Source organism: Canis lupus, chromosome 28 (assembly GCF_048164855.1).
Source record: "Canis lupus baileyi chromosome 28, mCanLup2.hap1, whole genome shotgun sequence".
NCBI lineage: Eukaryota > Metazoa > Chordata > Mammalia > Carnivora > Canidae > Canis > Canis lupus.
The window spans coordinates 6,727,455-6,752,499 of record NC_132865.1 but is presented as its reverse complement, the minus strand read 5'-3'; the positions used below and the strand labels follow the sequence as shown (position 1 = coordinate 6,752,499).

The 25,045-nt window shown below is 35.6% G+C and overlaps 1 long non-coding RNA gene across 1 annotated transcript in view; it reads right to left on the bottom strand.

Moving 5' to 3' along the window:
- LOC140620144 (uncharacterized) overlaps nucleotides 1-25,045 on the bottom strand; it is a 221,059-nt gene that overhangs the window by 25,078 nt on the left and 170,936 nt on the right. The window lies entirely within an intron of this gene.

Here is a 25,045-nt window from a genome sequence, read left to right as displayed (position 1 = left end):
CCTTCCACATATCTTCCTCAGAGACTTTAATATCATCCTTAATAGAACCCCACTCCATTATCTCTAACACTTTCAGTGTGTTAGGACTTTGAATATAGTTTATCCTTTGCTTCACAGAGCTTATTTGGTTTGGTAATATAATTTTGCTTACCGAGAGGCTCATAATTTGGGACTTTAATAAGCCAGAATTTATGTTTGCCAACTCTGCAAGATTCTTATATGTTCACTAACTACCTTCCTCCAAATGAATTCTATGCACTAGGGGCAGTTGTAGTTATTCTGCAGAATTAGGAGACTAGCCTATGGTTTGAATCCTGGTATACTGTGTACTAAGTGCATAATCTTGAGCAAGTTATTCAACTTTTATTTTTTTTCCACCCAATTTTTTGTGCCTCAGTTACCATAGATATGAAATGAAAGTGATAATAAGATAAAATCATGGTAGGGTTTGGATGATGTATACACTGGAGTGCTTATACCAGAAAATACTGACACATAGAAAATACCCAACGTCCTAGATCATACATCCTATCTCACTTTGCACAAAGCCTTTTACCTGTAATTACTAACCTACTAGAGATTCCCTTAATTAATTCCTTGTCTCTAGTTCCTCAGTGTTCTCTATGTCACTGAAATATTCAACACAATCCAAGAAAAGAATACCTATTGTTTCACTGTACTGTCTTTTTATCTCATTTTGATCTCTCTCATTTTGATCCACATTTGTATACATTTCTTTATATTGTATAAAGATTATCCACCTATATTTCCCAGGGTTTCTATGTGATTCCAGCCCTGCATGGCCAACAGCATTTTCAATGTTCCTATTTCTTTTTATCCTCATAAACACCTTTCAAAATATGTTTTATTATCTCCATTTTACAAGGAAAGCTAATACATACCCAAGGCTGTATATTAAAAAGAATCATCACCAGGATACAAATCAAAACAATGCTCTTCCCCAAGTTACTCAGAAAAAAATGAATGAGAAATATTAGTTATGTATTAAATTTTTGTTTAAAGATTTTATTTATTTATTCATGAGAGACACAGAGACTCAGACAGAGGAAGAAGCAGGATTCTCACAGGGAGCCCGATGTGGAACTTGATTCCCAGACCTGGGATTACGCCCTAAACCGAAGGCAGATGCTCAACAGCTGAACTACCCAGTCGTCCCTACTTATGTGTTAATTTAAGAGGTGCTTGCCTTGAGTGCAAAAGTGATCCCTAATAAGGAAGTTCAGTAAAGGTACAATTGTATATGAAAGGCTTTAATGGGAAAGTGAGGCCTGAGTTTGTCCTTAGGGAGAAGTTTGATTAGAAGGCATCATAAAGGCAAGTTACCTGATCAAGTACATGGAGCCTGAAATAAAAAGTGGCAAATGCAGAGCACCTATGAAGAATATTTATTGAGCAAAAGTTGACTATTGGGAAACAGGAATTAGGGTTGGATCAAAAAATGGGCCAGTATGCAGAGGGCTATAAAAACTAAGTGAAGAATTCTGAAATCAGTAAAACACAACTTTTTCTTTTTGATGCTTTTTAACATTCCCCTGCTACTGGTATAATGCTTATTCTGCTTGACTTCATTACACGTCTCATGTATCCTTCAAATTTCAGCTGAAATATTTTCTACCCTAAGACAGCTTCTTTAGAGAAAGTAAAGCATCCTCCTCCCATAGATCTTAGTCAGAAAAATGTAGCACTTCTTCCATTAAATCCAATGATTTTTCACCTATTTATGTCCCTCACTAAATATGGAAGCCCTGGAAAGACAGGAAATGTATTACATGTGGTTTTGAATCCCCAGCATTCATCTCAATGCCCAGCACACAGCAGGCACTTAATAGATGGTTGTTGCTTAAACAAATTAATAAATGAATGGTTCTGAAGAAGAGGAATAACAATGAAAGTGATGTCTAATAAAAAAAAAAAACATGCAGAATGGGCTGAAATAGGAGACTCTAAGAGGCAAATTATTTATGTTACAAAATGCATTAAAGTATGATTTGGACAATATACATGAAGTGCCTTATATGACATGCTTTCGCTGAATTGCTATAATCATACAAGAATTTAATCCTATTACCCTGATTCTCTAATGTTAGCCTATCAAAATCAATAATATGAAAAAATTACTGCATTTTAAATAGATTTGACAAATGAGGCAAATGTGATTTCATGTGAATCAAAAGTTATGAGGCAAAAATCCTTCAGCATTTTTTCTAATGAGGCTCATATTCATATGATTCAACAGAACATTTTAGAAAATGACTGTTTAAACTATTCATAACTTTTGGATTTCTTTTTGGTAGGCACTGTCTAGAGCAATAATTTTCATTTATCGTGGAAAAGTCCGTTGTATTTGCAACCTATAAATAAAAAAATTATAGCATTACAAGACTACAGTTTCTTGTATCCGTTCCTTTTATTCTTTCTTGCTAAACCTATAACGTACCAAGACAATATAGCATTCTTTGGGGAGGAAAAAGAAAAAATAAATTTCCATGGCCTTATTTCTAACTGCGGCCTTAAGCAATGGAAGATTTTGAATGTGCCAAACAATTAAAATTCTTCGTTACAGCAAATGAATTGGCCTAAATGAAATTTTATCTATCATACCTGGTGAAATCATTGCATCTCCCTTCCTGAAGAATGATCCAGTTATTAAGAATAGATTGAGTGTAGATTCAAGTTCAATTATACGTTAATATTAAAATATATTTCCTTTTAAAAATGTGTACATTTATTAAATCATTTTTATAGGGGAAAAAAGGATAATTTAATTGATTTCCACCATTGCTCAATGAATACCACCAGCTGCAGGCAAAATCCATTAGAAGAACATCTCTACCAGAATGAAACACAAATACAATGAACACTTATATGCAACATTTGGAAATTCAGGCTTCAGGCTGATGAAAGTGATTCAAATGACTTTCTCTCATTAAATGCTGAGAGCAAAACAGAGTTGATATGCCACTCTAAATGAGCAACTGTTTCAACTGCTATTAAGGGTAGTACAGTGTTTTAAACATTTCTTTTTTTATAAATGAATTACGCTAATAGTCAATGGCATCATTCAACTATGAATGCATAGATTAATATGTATATAACATGTACTCCAAAACTGAAGACAAATAAGGAGAAGTTATGTTGCTAAAAATAGAACTGATGAATGCTATATTTTTGCTCATTGTATCGCTCCCAAGGAGTAAGTAAATCTAAATTTATTTTTGTTGTATCAAATGGTATAATATTTAAGAAAAACATTTTTTAAATTGCATATTTATTGCATTGGTGGAAGTTCCTCACTTCTTAAGGAATAACACTATAATTCACTTTCCATTTTGAACATTTCATCAAAAAATCCTCTAATATTTTAGGTCATTTCAATAATATTTAACAGAATTAGTCTGGAGAAGAAAGATGGATGAAAATTGGTCAGCTCATATATAAAGAGTGGTCATTGAATGACTCAATGCCAGAGATGGTTTATAGCATGAGTTTTTAAAATAATCTATTTTCTTTTTTAAAAAAATAATTTATTTGAGAGAGTGAGAGCATATGTGTGGATGCGGAGAGAATCTTTAAGGAGACTCCCCTCTCCGTACGGAGCCCAATTCGGGGCTTCATCTCAAACCCATGAGATCATGACCTGAGCCCAAACCAAGAAAATGTAAAACAATGATTTCCTTTATGGTCATACTATGACAGTTCTCTGTTTATTTATTTCTCACATATTACAAGCTATAGAAGTTTTCATGTTTGTTTGTTTTTTTATATCTCTCTCCTTCACTTCACAGAAGCTACCTGTGGTCCATGCCTGCATTCTTTGTTGAGTCTCCCCGGTTAGAGCAAAGTACCTGGCACAGAGTAGTCACTTAATCAACAATATTTATGAATGAGTTATTGAAAATGGGTTTTCCTAAGAAGTACTGTAACAAGAGCTCTCATGGAGCTCACAGCCAAGGGGAAAAACAAAAAGTAAACAGCTGTGATAAGGTGTGATAAATGCGAGATACCAGGTAATAAATTAAGAAATTTACATTTATTATCTTATATCATCCATGTCACTCTCCAATGACTCATGCATTACCATTATTCCCATTGGAAGATGAGGAAACATTTCCAAAGAAGATGAGTAACTTGCCTAATTTCACATAGCTAGCAAGTAGACAAGTTGAGACTTGAGCCTGTATCTGCCTCATACTTCCCTATTCTATGTTTTATGGAAGCTCGGAGTATTCACTCACTGATTAATTCAATTAATATGTATACGAACGCTTATTTTATACCATATGCTGTTCTAGGCACTGGTATATTCCAGTAAACAAAGGAGAAAAAGCCTCTTCCTTCACTGAGCTGACAATCAAAGTTGCAAAGACGAACAACAAAAACAAATCAATAGGATATATAATAAAATCTCTGAGTCATCATTTGGGGAAGAAAATTGACAGAGAAAGGGGACAGAAATAGTCAGTGGGTTGCTATTTAAAATTGAGTGGTCAAGGAAGACCACTCTGAGAGCTGGACAAATTGCATTTGGGGGCACGCTAGAGAAAGGCAGACCTTCTCCAGGTGTATGCAGCCCTTCCTGGGCACCGGCAAGGCTCACTGTTTCCATGGCAATCACCTCAGTCCTCATTTTCTCACATTTGGCTCACTGCAAGAGTTTTCTGATTTGTCTGTCTACGTCTCCTGCCCTCTGCTACCACATTACTCTAGCCTCACACACCAAACAGAGACTGGAGTTCAGCCTCCATTTTGATCTTACCCAGGCAGCTGTACATAGGGGTCAACTCATGCAGTGGCCTCTTTGAGGAAGGGATCAAAGGCCTAAATAAAATGAGGGACCAAGCTATGAGGACATGTGACGGGAAGAGCAATTTAAAAAAAAATCCTCCAGAACTAACTCATGTTTGGCATGTTGCAGGTAGATAAAGACCAGCGTGGGAGTAAGCATGAGGAAAGTGCTAGGAAAAGGGATTGAGACATTGCCTTTGTAAGCCTGATAAGGGCTTTGTAAGCCTGTAATGTCATTAGAGTAGGAAGGAAAAATATTTCATTTAAAGAGGTGAGATATGGCCTAAAGACACAAGAATGAGTCGGTGTTATCCCATGGCTAGAGTCTCCATGTAGAAGGAACCCACGAGGCTGGAGGGCATGATCAGAAATAAAAATAGTTAGGCTACTTAACGCCTGCTATGGAAAATATGTCATACAAACTAGTAGCACCAGCAGCACCGGAGAGGTTGTTAGCAATGTCAAATCTCTGGCTTTTTTCTAGATCTACTAAGTCATCATCTGCATTTTAAATAAGATTAGGTAAATCGTAAGCCTGACAAGGGATGATATATTAGAGGGAATAAATAGTAAGTGGTCTGGTGTTGCTAGATTCCAGGGATTAGGCAAAAATGAGTATAGAGCCTCAAGGAGTTGGACAGTTAGATTGGATCCATTGGGAAGGGCTGTGAGTACTGTGATTAAGAGTCTGGAACATTCTGACAAAGGAAAACATTTCCAGATCACCACAGCATAATAACTGCCTCGCAGTGACTGGGTGCCACCATCTGTGAAACTCAATACTAAAAAAAAAAAAAAAAAGTAAAGATATTTCTTATATTATTTCCAAAAAAAAAAAAAAAAATCAAGTGAATTAAAAATATGGATAGAAATATGGATTGCTTTTATTTCTCTTTAAAGATGGCCATTTTATTGTCTATTTCAATAAAAACTGTTATATATGGTTATTCACCCCATGTTAGTTTATATCCATTCCTCAGAAGCCCTGAAATATGCTGAACAAAATGAGAAACAAAATAGCCCTTGTAGATGTACATCAATGAGTTGTTTATTCTTTTCATTTCTCATGTTCCAGAGGGCAGGTGGAATTGCAAATGTGTTCTTTCTAGGAATGTAAATGTGATCAATTACAGGGCTTTCCCCCTCTTTTTTTGGCACACAGGCTGTTCCACTTTCTCTCGCTTTTTACTAAAAATGATAAATAGGGATATTCAGAATTCACCACAAGGAGAAGGGGTCAAAATAACAGAGAAATTGACAAATCAAAAAAAGAAAAAAAAGGCTTGAATATTAATTTTATCAAAATGTTTTACAAGATGATTTTTAGTTTTCCTTGTTTCTTTTCATCTTTTTTCTTTTATTGTTATTTCAGTGAGTTTAGGCCTTAAGAAGCATCAGGATAGACAGACAGGCCCAGCAGATACCCAAGGGCCTGGGGAGCTGCCCAGAGGGAAGGTATGAAATGAAGGGCACTGTATGCAATAGAAAATAAAAACAGTTCAGTCAGAACCTGTAGACTTCAGAGAGTGCTGACATCAAGAACTTGCAGAAATTCTTGTATGTGCTGGGACAGAAGTTCACTAGAGGAAAAGAGTCAAAGGTGGAGAGGTAATCAGGAGCTAGACCAGGAAAGGTCTTTTTTTTTTTTTTTTTTTAAGATTTTTATTTATTTATTCATGAGAGACACAGAGAGATTGAGAGAGAGGCAGAGACACAGGCAGAGGGAGAAGCAGGCTCCATGCAGGGGGCCTGACGTGGGGACTCAGTCCTGGGACTCCAGGATCATGCCCTGGGCCAAAGGCAGGCGCTCAACCCCTGAGCCACCCAGGGATCCCCAGGAAAGGTCTTACACACATGATGAAGAGTTGGTCCTCATCTCGACCTCTGAGAGGTATGTATGATGAACCCTCATCTGCAATAGCTTCGTAGATGACTATACTGCTTCCATTGTCGCCCTATTCAAAGGCCCCAACTCTAATCCATTCTTCACAGGGTAGATAAAGGGTAAATCTTGTCACTCTCCTGCTAAGAGTCCTTCAAAGACTTCCCAGTGGATTACAAAGGAAGTTCAAATGTTTTACTACTTGGCCCCCAAAAATCTACACACAGGGTCTACCGCTCTCCTTCTTGCTTATACAGTGGCCTCTGATTCCTCCAATGTGTCAAGTTGTTTCCTAGTTCAGAGCATATTTGCACCAAAAATTTTCTCTGCTGAAACATCTTTCTATCCTCTATTCCACCCCAAGATATCTAGCTCCTCTTCATTCTTTGAGTCTCTGCCAACATAACATCTCAAGAGAGACCTTTCCTGATTCTTCCTTCTAAAGTAACCATTGTCTAAAGTTTCCTCCTATAATAGTACCTTATCTGTTCCCTTTGTATGTTTCAACATAATTCAAACTTTTTATCTGCTTACTTGCTTATTATCTGTCTCCCTGTGTTAGTTTTCTAACGCTGCAGAACAAATTTGGCTAAAAACAACATACATTTGTTATCTCACAATTTCTGTGGGTTAGGAGTCTAGGCAGGCTCAGCTCCATCCTCTGCTACAATTAAGGATGTCAGCTGGAACTGGGGTCACATCTGGAGGCTTGACTCAGCTTCACTTCTGAGGTCACTTAGTCTATTGGCAGAATTCATATCCTTGTGACCGTAAGGCTGAAGGTCTCAACTTCTTGCTGTCACCTAGAGACTGCTTCTTGCCATATGAGCTTCCTAACATAGCCTCTCACTTCTTCAAATCCAGCAAAGGAGGAAGTATCTAGAATAAATCTGCCAGCAAGATGGAGTTTTATACAACATGATCATGGGAATATCATCCTATCACCTTTCCAAATTCGATTGCCTAGAAGCAAATCACAGGTCCTACTTACACTTGAGTGGAGGTGATTATACAAGGATGTGAACACCAGGAGGTAGGAATAATGGGGGCCATCCTGAAGTCCTCCATAGTCTGCCCTTTGGCCCCAATGATTTACATCACTTCCACATGCAAAATACATTCATCCCCCTCCCAAGACTCCTACTATAGCATCCTCTTATGGCATCCTAACGACATCAGATCAAAGGTCAACATCTCCTCATCCAAGTCAGGTGCAAGTGATGATGACAATCCTGGGTGTAATTAGTTAAGTACAGCTTTTTTTTTTTTCTCCATCTGTAGATCTGTGAAACTAAAGAGCAAGTTATATACCTCTACTTCTCTCCAATTAGAATCTTGGTTCTGTGAATGTGGAGACTAAGCCAATCTTGTTCTCTGCTTTATCTTCGAATAAGCACCATACCTAACTCACTGTAGATAGTTAATAAATTCAGCACTATTTAAATAAACAGTGCTAAATAATGAATGTATAATTGAAATCTCAGCAAGAAGACAGATCCTAGTCCTGAGGTCTGATAAGAACCCAGAACCAAAGAATGAAGCTTGAATCTGAGGGCAAATAATTAGAACTAGAACTAGAGGGAGGGAAAAAGAGAAAGAAAAATAGACAGATAGCAGGATTGGAATATGTGATCAGAACAAGACAGGTAACAAAGAGGATGCCACTGAACCAAGTTCTTACGTTATCTCATTAACCCATTTAAAAAACATTTATGTGGATCTATTACAATGCTAAAAATTGTGGTATCAGGGATACAACAGTAAATAAAATGCAGTTCCTGCCTTGAAAAAATTTACAGTATGCTGGGAGAGACTCAACATAAGATGATAAGTGCTAAAATGAATAAACAGAAGGTTAATGAAAATACATGGGAAAAATAACTACTTTTGCATGAAGGGATATCAGGGAATCATTGGAGAAGAAAATGACCTCTAAATGTAGTCTTGAAGATTACATAAGAGTTATATAACCGTTAACAACTGCTCTCTGGATTATGCTGGAAAGGGGAAGAAAAGATGATGTTCCAGGAAGAGAAGAAAAATGCATGTTAAAATCCCGGCAGCGAAAGAGAGCATGGCACATTCAGGAAACTAAAAGAAGGGTTAGAGTATAGTTAGATGAGGAAAAATGCCAAAAAAGTAAGGCTGGGCATTTGATAACAGGGGACTGGATCATGACATGAAATTTGTACTTTATTTTGAGCACAGTGGAAAGCCACATAAAAGTTTCAAATAAGCAGATTAAAAAAATAAAATTTATGCTTTAGAAAGATCACTCTGACTTTAGTGTGGAAAAATCAACTGGAATGGGAAAGGTGTAAAGACAGCCTAGCTGGGAGAAGCTGTTGCTGGAACCTAAGTATGACATGGAGGCTGGAAAGGTAGAAGCAAAGAGCACAGAGGAGAGAGGTGAGCAACTCTGGGGGAGTAAATGGATAGGAAGAGTTAGGAATTACTTGCATGCTAAGGAGGGAGGGGGGTGAAACAGAGAGGAGATGTGGATAAGTTCCAGGTATCTGTCTTGGAAAAGTGGGTGGATGGTAACACCATTTGCTAAGGTAGCAAATAAAGCAAGAGAAGAGGTTGGGGGCTGCATTGGATGGAGGTGAGCCAACATGGAATATTTTAGTTTTGAATGTCTCTGGGAATTCCAGGCAGAGAGGACTTGAAGGCAGTTGGATGTACCTGGCTCTAGAGAGCATGAAAAAGATTTGATCCAAGCTTTCTGTTTTCCCCCCAGGTGAGGGAAAAGATTGGCCACAGAGTCTAAGGACTAATAAATGACTGGTAATGGAAAAGTGAGAGATGAATGCCGCCTGCCGCATAACACAAGGGGCCTCAGAGACAAGAAATCTAGCAAATAAGTTACCTAAATACTTCTCCCAGCTTTTCTCATCTAGTTTTCCATGTTATAGCATGTAGAACATCAGTTAAGGCTTCTTTCTAGTTAGACATGGACAATTGTGTTTATCTCTGCTCCCAATGGAAATAATATTAAAATGTAAATGCTTTTTTTTTTTTTAAAAAAAGTATAAATCCTAAAAACAAAGAGTAAATGAACAGAGATGAGAGTAAGTGAAAAATGTCAATAAGTGTTAATATGCGGAAGGCAAATAGTGGGGTGGCAACTAAACTAGAAGGTAAAAGGAAGTTGAAACCTAAGAACTCACAGTCTGAGCCAATGCTTAAAAGTGAGCTTTTTCCTCATGGATCACTGAAGATTTGGAACTTGAGACGCTAGGCATATTGACTAGCTATAGTGAGTTCGGAGCTGGAAATTAGTCGAAAAATCTGTATATAGAGTAATCAGACATCCTTCTTCCTATTTCCCCATCCTCATCTTACAAAGCAAGGTTAAAGGCTCTTTCTAAGTGCTCAGGAAAACCAGATGTTTAGTCTCTGAGAAACTGATCCTTAGGGACTCTAGACTGAAGGGACTGAGAACAATAGAATATGATAGTCCTGAAGTGAAAAAGGAGGATTAAGTGCAAACACACAATTTCTGAACAGTAATTTTTTTTATAAAATTTTAAGCATTATTTCGTCTTAAAGTAACATAGACGTAATAACTCAATAAAAATTTAAATTTAGTAAAAAAGCTATTAAATAATTCAGGAAATCTTTCTCTGTAATGTGTGTAGGGTTTTTTTGTTTTGTTTTGTTTTGTTTTGTTTTGTTCTTGTTTTTGTTTTTGTTTTTTTATGTAGGGAAGAAATAAGCAAAACTATTCAGGTTTTGAGACACCAATATACCTTGGGGCAAAGTTCTTCACTTTGCTAGTGATGTGAGGGAAAAAAAACAAGTCATCAAGGTTGGACTCCGCATCTCTACAACAAGACCTGCTGCCTGATTCTTTTAGGACCATCAGTGATAACAAAAAGATCAGCAGGGACTTGAGTCCCCAGAAAATTTGGATGGATCTTCTTGAATTCCTTATTCCTGCAGTAGAGGATTTTCTCAGTGAAGGGACCTGGGCCGTTCCTCAAATCTGAAGATGTTGGCTGAGAAAATTAGCAGAAGAGCAACCCAATCCTGCTCTTCCATAAAGGCTGTGATTATTCTCCCTCAGCTGATAGAGTCCCTGCTGCCGTCATCTCTCCTGGGCCCTCTACTGCAAGATATGAAAGGGCTCCTACATTGCCTAATGATTCCAAAGCCTGCCACACCCCTATTTTCCCAACACTACCTCAGAGATTCAAAGTATGAAAAATGCCTCCTTGCCTTTACCCCACTACCTGGAACATGCGTGGCCCTACTAACCTATACAAATCTAACCGCTTCATCCCATTGCTTCTCCTCTCCTGACCCAAATCAGCAACCCTGACACAATGAAATTCTTCTCTAATATCACGAGAAAGAGTTGAACACCTGCTGTTAGCTCTGTGACCTTGAACAATTCAACCACTGTTCCTGTACCTTCCCTTTCTACCTCACAGACTTGAAAGAGAAGCAACATTTTTGGTAATGGAGAATTCTATCCAATTCCTGTCCTTGGATGAAGTCCTCTTTCCTTTTTGTATCAATACTTGTTTTTTTGTTCACCGCCCAATTATTTCTTCATCTCTCCTCTTAGAATTTTCTTTTGTTCCATTGTTTTCCTTTACCTCAATTGATCCAAGCGGCAGTTCATTTTAGTCTCTTTCTTATTTCTAATCACATGCTTCTGAAATTATATGCTCATGAAAACACATACACACAGAAGTGCTCATTCCCGGATAGCAGTTTTACTGTTACCATAGAGACATATCAGTTTCCTATCAAGTGAGGGAGATGAATCATGACTCATGAATATTTATTTCATTTCATTTTATATTTGATTATTCCATTTTTAACATCTGCGGCAAAAACGGATATTTTGTTTTCCATATCTTTTCAGTTCAACTTTTTCTTTTTAAAGATAGCAGTATATTCTCACTCAAAAAAAAATGCAATGAAACTGTCTAATGTTATTTGGGCCTTCATCTTATAAGTTAGTTTCTAAATAAGTTGATAAAGAATTAATATGTATAATGGGAGTAATATATGAGTATTGTTCTACATTTAATATTTGTTAACCAAGATGCTCACCTGCAAAATTATACATAATTATTAAGGGCTCGTCTAATTAATCACAAAGTGTGATTAATTACTTACCTAATATAATTCCTGTGATTTATGTGGATGAAGAAACTTTAGTGATATTTTCTATTACTAAATAAGAATATTTGAGTAACATTCACCAAGTCTTGGGGGATTCAGTTTTTACATTCCTTTATATTTCTGGATCACTTTTCAGTTTCCCAAGCGCTTTCACATATGTGACAGGATATGAGCAGGCAACCTGATTTATCATAGAAATAACTGTTTTGCTCATCTTTCTTTTCTGCGGTGCATTTGAAAGATAGTATGTATATATTTCTCCGCACTTCCTAAGAGTGTTTGAAGTTTGAGATTTCCTTGACTTCAAAGAAATGAAACTAGTTTTTTGTTTGATATTAATTCTAATTCTGAGTTTAATGGACCACCAAAGTCTTTATGAAAGCAAATGAAAATAGAGAGTTTGGGTGGGAAGGAGGATTCATGTGATAAAATAGAGTCCTGTGAGGGAATTCGCAGAACAAGTTACTTTGATGATCAGATGGGGCCCTGGGAATCTGATGTGAAAGAAATGCCTTGGTCCAAGAAAAAATAAGGGAATGGATTCAGCTAAGGACCACAAAAAGGGTACTATATAAGTGTAGAGGAATTTATTGATGACTGACTACCAGAAAGAATGACTTTACAGGACTCCTAGAACATCTCCAAATCTATACCCCAGAACATCCATATAACCAAAGAGGGGCCCAAGGACAAGTAGAAGAATGGTGATGAGAAAATCTCTTACCAGTACTTTGGGGGCTAAACGGAATAAGATTTAGTCTTGTGTGCTCGGATAGACACCCTAGGTTTGAATCACTGTGTTGACTATGTATTATCTCACTGAGCTTCACAAGAGTACAGCTAACTGGGTTGTGCAGGTCTTTAATATCCCCTTTCGAGAAATGAGATAAAGTCACATGACAACATGGTTTAGTATTATGTATGAGTCAACTAAATTCTACCCCTGCATAGACTTTTCCTGACTATTATTTATATAGCACTTTTTCACACTTAAATTTACTTACTGAAGATATATATAGGCTCAGATAACTAAAAAGTCTAGGGGTACAATTTCTTCAGGCACAGTCCGATCAAGAGTTCCCAATAACATTGCTAAGACTTGGTCTCTCTTTGTCTCTTGGTTTTGCACCACTATGAGTTGGCATCATTCCTGGGTCTTACACGTTTGTCAACCAATTAAAATTTTGTCAAAATAGAACGTATGTGCTTTTTGATAGTTCAAACAAAAGTTCTTGAACCAATTACTATTTGATTTTTTTTTTTTTAATTAGCCAGGCTTGACATATATATCTGGCCCTGGGCATGGAGATGGAGGCAACCCCTTCAGCAGTACATGGACTCTGAATAAGGAAGAGTTTGGTTGTCTAGAATAAATAGATACTTATGTCAAAAGATAAAACCAGTAAAGAATTCTGGATTCCTGGTAGCAGTGAAAGCATCATAGGTTTTGGATCTGCTGTGACTCCAAAGCAACTAGATAGCAAAGTCAAAAACCTTTGGATGATAGTTACAAGAAAACCTAAGTGGAAATCAACAAAGGATAATTTGAGACCAACAAGAGAAACTGAAAAAGTTTTCCTACTCTAATAATGGTTTAGTGCAAGTAAAGTCTGTAGAAGCCGAAATAGTCTAGCATATGTGAACCAGGGCTTTCTCCGAGGGCAGGTGGAATGGAGAAACTGCTAGGAGTAGAATCAAAACTAAGTAGTGGAGGGAAGTCAAAGTCTCATATTGCTTAATCTCAGAAATGATATCCCAATACTTTTGCTATATTCTATTCACTGGAAGTGAGTCACTAGTACAGCCTTGAGGGTTGGGGATTACAGAAGAGCGTGAATTGGTGGGTACCATCGGGAGCCATTTTATAAGCTGTCTACTACAGGGTTCATTCTAAAATGTGACAAGAAAGATTTCATAAAAGAGTTCAGCATCAACTATGTCTTAAAACATGGACATCAGGCAGACTAAAATGCAAAGGGCGATCTAGACAGAGGCTATAGCATAAGCAGAGATAAGCACTCTTAAAATCACTTCTTTCTTTCCGGAAGAAAAAAAAAAAAGAAAAACAAGACTACAGAGTAGAGAAAGCAAGGAATACTTTTGAAAGATGAGGCTGGAGATGTAGGATAAAGTCAAATTATAGAAGGCCTGATGTACCGCATTCTTACCCTTATGGTTGGATGAACTGGATTGCTAGCATTTTCACAAAATTGATCAGTGCTGTCGAGTGTATTTTCAGGATGGCCAACTTAAGGTATTTTTATACCTTTGTTGCTTCCTGTTGCCATTTGTAAGAACATTTCCAAGAATGTGGCCACACCAGAAGCACTGCAGCTTTTGGTCACCTTTTCCCCTCAAGTATGACATATCATTCTATGTTAAACCAGTCTGTTGTAAACAAAGACAGATTCCCTAATTATAATGGCAACATCAAATATGTTTAATTTTCATCAACAAGGAAGTCTTTCAGACTCAAATCATGGAATGACAACTAGTATCCATTGCATGATTCTTATTTCCTTTCCCCTAACACATATTTGGAGTATAATAATACTTGTAAAATATAATTTGCAATAAATAAGCATATTTCTACTATGATTTTTCAAAGAAACAGAGGAAAACGCATTTTTTAGGATCACAGACTCCCTGAGAACAACAGATTGAGAATCCATGATATAACTGAACATGTGCACAACTGTAAAAAGAAGAAACTCTCAACAGCGATTTACAGAAGAATTTCAGAAACATTCGTTTTACATCAAGAATCGAATCTATGTTTAATAGAGCTTAATATCTGACATCAATATCTTCCTCGCCTATACTCCCATAGCATTGTGTTTGTCACTGTGCTAAGACACTTATTACAGTCTATCTTATTAGAGTTGTTAATTAATATACCTGCCTCTCTCACTAGATAATGAGCCTTGAAGTGAAGAGATTTTTGTCTTACTTGACTTTGAATCTCTGTCTAAACTCTATGCTCAACACAGAGAAGGCTCTCAGCAAATGGTGAGGACTTAGAGTGACTTTAAATAGAGACTCTTAAAATATAGATTATAAAAAGGTAATCCAGGGAGAATTGTTCTTGTTATCAATATGCTACCACATAATGAAACGTTAGTTTTCAAACTGTAGTCAGCCAAACCACCTAAGAGTACAAATGTAAAAATACTGAGAGATTATACATTTTGACTGTGAGGAACTTCTTTTTAACAAATTCATTATTTGTTCATTAATTTTAGGTATTGATAAACTTAAATGCCATATATGTGGTAGTGATGGAGCATCCTTTTTATATTAAGAACATAAGAATCACATTTCTGATTACTAATGATAACTATTGACACCTACTATTTGCTGAACTCTATGCTAGGTAATTAGGACAGCTTCTGACACCAACTACTGGAGTTAGACCCAACTTTATAGGTTGAGAGGACAGTCTTATACAATGCTACCTTTGCATCAGCACAAGTTCAGAAGTCCCCAGATGGCTACAGAGGTTCTCAGAGGTCTGACCAGATGGCTACAAATTCAGGGTTTCTTCTAACCCCTCAGGTTCAACAATCTGCTAGAACAATTCACAGAACTATGGAAAGCATTCTGCTTACAATTATAGTTCTATTATAGTGAAAGGATAAAAGGTAAATTAAAAGGAGCCTAAGAGAGAGACACATAGGGAGAAATCAGGAAGGGTCCTAAATGCAAAGTCTCCATTGTCTTCTCTCCTTTGAGTCAGGAAACATAATCCTCCAGGCACACTATTGTATCATAATACACAAAGGCACTATACAGTGCGATAGGAAGCACAGAGAACTCACCCATGTCCAGAATCCAGTCTTTGTTAGGGTTTCATTATGTTAGCATGATGGGTTAAATCACTGGCTCTGAGATTGAATTCAGTCTCCAGCTTCCTGGCCTCCCTGGGGGTCAGGCTAACATCACATGGCTCAAAGCATCAACATTTTTTTTTAAGATTTTATTTATATATTCATCAGGGACACAGAGAGAGAGAGAGAGGCAGAGACACAGGCAGAGGGAGAAGCAGGTTCCATGCAGGGAGCCTGACGTGGGACTTGATCCCGGGTCTCCAGGATCATACCCTGGGCTGAAGGTGGCACTAAACCGCTGAGCCACCTGGGCTGCCCCAGCATCAACATTTTAATCACTGGGTTAGTCTATCTGGTATGACCAGCCCCATACTGTGTAATAATACTGGGTTAAAATATCTAGAACCCTGGTGATCTTGTTAGCATAAAATATCAGGGTCTACCATGAATAAGAAATACTCCAATCACTAGAAAAATCCCAAGGATTTAGAGGCTACCTCCCTGAAACGAGGGATTAAGGCCAGTCGAATTCATTATTACATGAGTAATTTTCATGTATCACCTAACATAATTCCTCTAATTCATATATCCACCTGTTAAGGAAGGTGGTATTACTCTAGACATGAGGAAATACAAGTTTGGAGAACTTAAGTGACATTTCCAAGGCCATATAGCTCATGAGTGACAAAGCCCCAGGATTTAAAGTGATGTCTTCCTTTTCTCAACTCCTGTCCCCAAATTGGCCTAATCTACTACCTGATTATGCCTCATGTTCAATATTTATTACTAACACTAGAACAATTTTTCCAGTTCCTATATTTCAGTGACATGATCAGAGTTTCAAGGGAAGAAAGAGCATTTTTTATGAAAGATATTTAGCATACTCGGTAATTATCTTCAAAGTCAAAGGAGGCTGAGAAACGTTAAGGACGGAAGTAGACTTGAGTTCTAATCCCTGCCACTTTATAATGAGACCCTAAATCTGTGACATTTATCAAGGCATTAATAATCTCTGGGCCTCAGTGTATATGTATGAATGCTCTCCTATATTCCAAGATTATTATGAAATTCACATAACAATTATGAAAGCAGCGGTCATACTTTTTTTCAAGTTCCTTTTTGTTCCTTTATTTTTCTATGACATTTTATACCTTGTCACATTTCATATGATTTAAATATATAAGTTCAATATTAAACCAGATTGCAAACTCTACAAATAGCAGAGAACCAGTTTTTTAATGATACAGCTCAAATTTCTAGATTAGATTATAGCCATAGAAATTCAAGTTTCTGGGCACTTACGGACACAGTATAAACAGTGCATAGACAGAACCTTAACCAATTCCAATCAATCGCCCCCTAGGGAAAACCGGAAATATTGAAGAGAAAAAAAAAAAATTAACATATACATTGTTATAAGGAAGAAAATACCAAAGAATTACTGGACCAAGAATCAAGAGACAAGGAAAGTCAAAGACGCCATGTATTTTAGGTTTTGTACTCTCAAGGGCATTATTGATGTTAATGAAGTTGCTACAGGGTGGCAGAGAGGCAGTGGACTATTTTTAATAGATCTGCAGTGCTAGTGAAATGAAGATTGTAGGCCAGGAAACTGGTGGGGAGCAGGGAGAGGCCCGGTGGATCTCTGTGGCTTTGGACTTGGTCCTCTAAGGCTACCCTTACAGCAAGAGTAAACTATGAATAGATAGGTTCTTTTAGGAATTGTAGCTCTCTGAATCATCTCAATCCTGGAGATCTTATAAGTAGAACTAGGATTGCTAGTGTCTCTGGAGCACCCAGTAGATACAAACATAAATCCTCTCTGGATGAAGATAACATTTACAGGTAATCTTGCAAACACAGTATTTATTATATAATCAAACATAACCAAGGGAACAAAACATATGGATGAAACAAACATAACCAATCAAACAAATACCAAGGGAACAAAACTATATGGATGAAAACCAGCAGAAACAAGCAGTAGAAAGAGAAGAACAACCATTAGTGTTATTGGGCAGAGAGAGACAAAATAAAGGAAGACAGAGAAAAGAAAGTAGAGGACAGAGAGAAAAAACAGTAATATAGTCTAAACTACATGTAACAGAAGTCCCAGAAAGAAAGGAGAGAGAGGGGGGAAAAAAAAAAAAAAGAAAAGCAGTAGTATTTGAAATAAAACATTTCAAAACTGAAGAAAAACAATCTAGAGATCAAAAAAGTTCTATAACTCCCAAGCAAAATGAACGAAAAGAAGCCTGCACTTAATTACATAAAAGTGTAAATGTTGAAAATAGAAATAAAAAATCTTAAAAGTAGGATTCCCTGGGTGGCTCAGCGGTTTAGCGCCTGCCTTCAACCCAGGGTGTGATCCTGGAGACCCTGGATCAAGTCCCACATCGGGCTCCCTGCATGGAGCCTGCTTCTCCCTTTGCCTGTGTCTCTGCCTCTCTCTCTCTGTGTCTCTCATGAATTAATAAATAAAATCTTTAAACAAAAAAATCTTAAAAGTAGCTACAGTTGAGGAAGAAGGGAAAAAGAATATATTATCCTCATAGGAATAATAATGAAACTTTCAATAATAATAGAATCCAGAAGGCAGTTGAATGATACTTACAAGTGAAAATGACTAAAAATGCCTTCCAACCTAGAACTCTAGATCCAGTACAAATATACTTCATAATGAAAATGAAATAAAGATATGTGAAGAAAAAAACTATGAAAATATTTCTCTAGTAAAACCGTATCCATAGAAATACACTTAATGATGAAATCTTACAAATTTTCTCTCTGAGTCAAGAATATACAAAAACGCCTGGTCTGTCCATCTCCAATAAAAGATTAGAAATGAAAATACATTGATATTATTTGCCCATCATACAATTATATACAAAAAAAATCTAAAAGAGCATATAAAATTATTAAAATTAATAAGCAACAGTGCCAAGATTTCTAGATACAAGGTCAATAGTATCAATTATATTTCCTTATACCAGCAACAAATAGTTAGAAAATGAATTTTTATAAAGAGCCATTTCCAACAACATTAAAATTATCAAGTATCTATAAATAGGGACGCCTGGTAGCTCAGCAGTTGAGCGTCTGCCTTTGGCTCAGGGCATGATCTCAGTTCCGGGATCGAGTCCCACATCGAGCTCCCTGTGAGGAGTCTGCTTCTCCCTCTGTCTGGGTCTCTGCCTCTGTGTGTGTGTGTGTGTGTGTGTCTCATGAATAAATAAATAAAATCTTTAAAAAATTATCTAGAAATAGGTCTAACAAAATTTGCAGAAGACTTCTATGTAGAAAACTATAAAATGATAATGGGATATTTAGGGATTCTTTAGTTTTAAAGAAAGTTTATATAAATCAAAGAAGATACTATGTTTGTGAATTTTAAAACTCATAAAGATGTCAAATATCCCCAAATGTGTCTATAACTTTTATGGAATTCCAATCAGAATCTGTGTGTGTGTGTGTGTGGGGGGGGGGTGTGTATAAAATGAGAACTATCATGACGATCTTAGAAAAGAAGAACAAGAAGAGATTTGTCTTACCAAATATCAAACATTATTATAAAATTATAATAAGATAATGTGATATGAGCATAAGAACAGATCAATGGAATAGAATAAACAGCATATAAATTGACACACCTATAGCAGACATTTGATTTATAATAAAAGTGATACTACAAAGCAATGGAAGAAAGAGTGTTTCACTGTATGATGCTAAGACAATGGACTATCAGTACTCAAAGTAAATGAAACTTTACATCTATCTCACACTGATTATGAAATTTTTTAAAAAATCAATTCCTGTTGGGTTGTTTATATGGTTTATATATGAAAGAAAGAACAAAATTTATAGAAGATAATATAGGAGAATATCTTCATAATTTTGGGTGAGAAAACTATTCCTAAACAGGATATAAAAGCCTTAACCAGAAAGGAAAGGATGAATAATTAGAACTACATTAGGGAACACTACTAAAAAAGTAAAAAGACAAACCACTAAGAAAATTATTTCAATACATGTGTAACCTATAAAGGTTTGTATCTAGAATATATGAAGAATCCTACACATTAATAAGAAAAAAAAACAATTTAAAAATTGGCCAAGACTCAGTCAGACTCTTCATAAAAGAAGATATTCAAATGGTCAGTAAGCATATGATAATACTTTAACATTATTAGTCACAGGGAACAACAAATTAAACCATAGAAAGATAATGCTACATACCCACTAGAATGGCTAAAATTGAAAAATTGAAATACAAAGTGTGGATGAAGATGTGAAACATTGGAAAAACTTCCACCATTGATGGGAGTGTAGATTTGTACAAACACTTTAAAAACAGTCCAGAATTTTCTTCTACTAAGGGTCAATATACACATATCCTATAACTCTACGATTCTGCTCCTAAGTATACACCCAACAAAAATGACAACACATAAGCACCAAGAAATATGCATGAGAATATTTATAGCATTGTCTTTGATAGTCAAAAAGCTGAAAACAATTTAAATGTCCATCAATGTTAGGATGGATACGTTACGCTATACACACACACAAAAAAACTATTTACAGCAACGCAAACAAACTACAACAACACATAAAACATGGATGAATCTCCCAAATAGATTGAGCTAAAGATGCCAGACACAAACTCTACTTACTGTTTTAATTCACTTACATAAGTTTTTTAAGGCAAAGCTAATGCATGCATGAGAAGATTAAAAGAACTGCTTGGAAGCAATTGTTATTAAAGTTAGGATAGCATCCATTTTGGGGGGAAATGAGGGAATAGTGATCACATGGGAATAATAGGTGCTTCTGAAAAAAAAAATAGGTGCTTCTGTCTTGGCATTGTTCTTTCTTTACTTAGGCAATAGTTAAGTAACGTTTTGTGATAAAACATTGATCCATATTTTTTTTAATTTTTCCCTTTTTTATGTCTATATTTCACCATAAAGAAAGCTTTATAAAAATATGAAGAGAAGAGAAAATGTACTTACCAATTTCACAGTGGTAATTCCCTCTTTGAAGGGGAGAGAGTTGCACAAGTAAGGTTGTAGAAAGGGGATTAAAGTATTCCTGTAACATTTTATTTCTTAAAAGGCATCTGAAGAAATAATGTCAAAATGTGAGCAGGTCAAATCTCTTAAATCTAGTGGACATGGTTCTCTGCCCGTTGCTGTAGGTTTGAAATACTGGAAAATAATTGTCTTTTTAAAGAATTTTACTACTTAACACTCCATTTTGTAAAATGTGAAAGGGCAATTCTAAACGTGTCTCCCAATGGATCAGTTCAAGGCATAGTGAGTTTGAAATAAATAACCACTCATTGATTAACTGGTTTGTGATTTATTGTAATTGTATTCCTATCGAGAAGACAAAATATTCTGAATTAGCTCTGTGTCTACCCAACACTACTCGCTTTACTTCTCCTCTCAAATAGGATCTAGCCAAGCTGGCCTTGGAATTTTGTTGTATACGCTGCCCACGTTGTTTCTCCTTAGGGTTTTGCAGGGCTGGTGATTCTTTAATTAATCAAGTTTTAGTTTAAAGCCTCTCTTTACAGAAACTTTCTTTTTGAGTGTGGTATCCACCATTCTCTGCTTATATAGCCAATCACTATCGTATCTTCTTTTTACTTCCTCTGGACATTAGTCATTATCTGAAATTATATTTCAATTATTTTTCAACTGTGTCTTCTCTTCATTAATACACAAAGTCTAAGAGGTGGAATATCTCTCTGTAACATTCACCATCATAAGTGGCATGTAGAGTAATGCCTAACACATAGATGTTAAATAAATAACGTTCTTGGATAAAAGATTTCATTAAGGCAACCAGATTTTTGCTATACATTTCATTTTATTCTCTATTTATCTACAGTTGATCCTTGAAAAGCATGGAGGTTAGGAGTGCCAACCTTCCACAGAGTCAAAAATCCACACCCAACTTTTGACTCTCCCAAAACTTAACTACTATGTTGACCAGAAGCCTTATGGATAACTTAATCAATGAACACGTATTTTGTATGTTAGATGTAATATATACTGTAATCTTATAATAAAGTAAGCTAGGGAAAAGAAAATGTTATTAAGAAAATCTTAAGAAAGAGAAAATACACGTAGACTACTGTACTATATTTTTACAAACCCATGTTTAAGTGGGCCCATGCATTTCAAACCTGTGTTTTTTGGACTCTCAAAAATGTTATGTTAGATGTAATATATACTGCAATCTTACAACAGATTAAGCTAGGGAAAAGAAAATGTTATTAAGAAAATCTTAAGAAAGAGAAAATACACACAGACTACTGTACTATACTTTTAAAAATCCATGTTTAAGTGGGCCCATGCATTTCAAATCTGTGTTTTTTGAGAGTCAACTCTATTTATCTGTCTTTCCATCCATCCATCCATCCATCCATCCATCCATCCATCCATCCATCTACACACTCATACATGCACATAATTGAGTAATAAAAGATGGACTTGGGAAACTTGGGAAATTTATTGGGATAAATGAAATTTACTAACACAATTAAGGCTGCAAACTATCTGTTGCTATTCTATATTAACTACAAGCTAAAATTATTTTGATCCACATGTCAGATAAAGTTTAAGAGAAACTTTTAAATGTTTTTTGGACTCACAGGAGAAGCAGTTAAAAATAGTGCCACTTGGTATCTAGGTAATACCTTCCTTGTACTCAACCAGGTAATGCCATCTATTAAAACCAGATTACAAAGCATTGCAGAGGAATATAGAACTTTAAATCATCAAAGAAGGAAAACACATTTCCTATTGGAGTATAGTACTTATGAGTCACAAAAATTTGAATTATTAACATTTGTGAAAATTTTGATAGAAAAATTCTATTTTAAAAACATCCAAGCTAGATTGACCACATAGAAAAAAATCTGTTTTCTAATAATTGTAAATTCTGAATGCTAAAATTATAGAATTTAGAATAATTCAATAAATTTTTCATTAATTTCTTAGAATATTGTAGGAAAATTACTGCAGTGATAAAGAGTTAATTCGTAAGAATCAGAAAGTTTCTAGGAAGGAAATGTCGTTTCACATCTGGGATATTACAAAGACCATATTTCATCCCTATGATGACACAGAAAATTACTGTTTTAGAAAAAGGAAGCTACCCAGGCCATTACAGCATTTAACTGATAACATTTTTAAATTAATTGTAGGTTGATGGGGTAAGTTAAATTCAAAACAGCAACCAGCAATAAGCAGGAAATATTTGTCTCTCTCTTAAATCACATAATAACCTTTAAATACAGTGAAGAAATAACTAAATGAAAAAACTATAAAATCATAAATGTAAAATTCATATAAAATTAATATATAAAAATATAAAAACACTATAGAAGGCATCTCAGGATGGTGCCATAAAATACCAAAAAAAAAAAAAAAAAAAAAAAAAGATGTTTTAAAAGGAGAAAAAAATTATAGGAAGACATGTAACTGAGATAGTAAACCTGCAAGGATATCTTAAAAAAAATAAACATTTTATAAAATTAGTCTCATGAAAAATTATCTTTTTAAAATTTTGTTGATCATTTTTAAAGAAGCCCCTTCTAGAGGCAGATACATGCTTTCCTCCCCCCGCCCCCTTTTTCTATTCCCTACTTCTCCACTGCCATCACCTTAATCCAAGCATTCATGACCTCTTTCTTGGACTTCATCAATAACTTTAAACTTGTCTCCATATCTCCGACTCTTCAATAAATTCCTCTCACTGCATTCAGAGTAATCATTTTTAAAACAGTTCTACCTATATTACGTTGGTACTTAAACCCCTTTGGTGTCTTTCTGTTGCTGTGGAGATATGAAGAGGAACTGGGTTTAGAGATACTTCTGAAGTACAATAAATAGGATTTGACATATGGAATGGGGAAGAGAGAGGAGTCTAAGATGTTTCCCAAATTAGCTTGAGATACTGGGGGAATAATATCATTTAAAAGATCAAGTTTATAGGGCAAAGAAGAAAAGGGTATGGGTTTAATATTAGACTTACTGAGCTTGGAGAACCTATAGGAAATTCAGGTGGGGATCAATATTTGTGGGAAAGGTGGGAATTAAAGACAGATTGAGTTGTGGAAGCCATAGACATGAATCCAACACTCAGGAAATCTTTGTACAGTAAGAAATAAGAACTAAGAACAAAATTGTGAAGAATGCTAACATTTAAGGGGGAAAAGTGTCAGAGTATGAAAAGTAAGTAAAGAAGACAGAAAATAAGGGGGGAAGGGAAACAGGAAAGTTATTTGAGCACTGGAATAAGGAAATCCTGTATGTTGCATTTTAGTATATACTGAGCTCAGTTTTAAATTATGTCTTTTGAAAAAATAAAATGTTTCAGAAAAATGCTTAGTAATTTGGTGTGACCATTTCTTAACTGATTGAACTGATTAAACTTTGTGTTTTTAGACCTCAAGTGAAGAGGGTTGAGCTAATGTTGCTTCTCATTTTATTATACAATATCATTGATCCACGTAAGGCCCGGTCTTTTTATTTATTTTATTACTTTTTATCCTCCATTCTAGTAGATAACCATTGTTGTGCATAATGTATATCTTTCTTTTCTTTGTGTTCTTATAAAATGTGCTTTGATTAATGAGGAAATATTTTTAATCAAATAAGTGATAGTGCATGATATTTTTGGTTCTGATTTTTCCTTTTCACAAGCATAATTTTATACCCATTCATTGCTATGTGTATTTCTAAGTCATTACTTCTAATTGCTGCAGGAAATCCCATGATGTATAACCACCACATTTTAATTTAGACAGTCAGTTTGCTTCCAAATATTAATAATAATAACAGCAATGTTTCAGGAACATTTCCATTTACATATGTCTCCTTATGAACTTATGAAATAATTTCTCTCAGTTATATATTCATGAGCAGAGTTGATGGTCAAAATTCATGCACATACTTAATTTGGGTTATTATTGCCGTCTTGGTCTCTGAATGGCTGTCCCAGTTCATGCTCCCTCCAGCAGGAATAAGGGTTCTTGTATCCTCATATATTGACCAAGAGTTGGCACATCTGTCTTTTCGAATTACTGCCAGGCTAATAGGTGAAAAGTGATATTTCAATTTGCATTTCTGACCATTAATGATTTGGGGCATCTCTTTAGGTATTAATTTTTTTAAGTTTCCTTTTCTGCAAATTGCCCGTTCATGTTTTGTATCCATCTTCTTTTCTATTATTTTTTTTTCTTATTGATTTGAGGGCTTTGGACATTCTGGATATTAGGACCTTATCAGTTTTAGACTGTGCATATATCATCTTTCATTACATTATCCATCTGATACATCTGTCCATGATGTCTGCATTAGTTTCCCAGAGCTGTTAT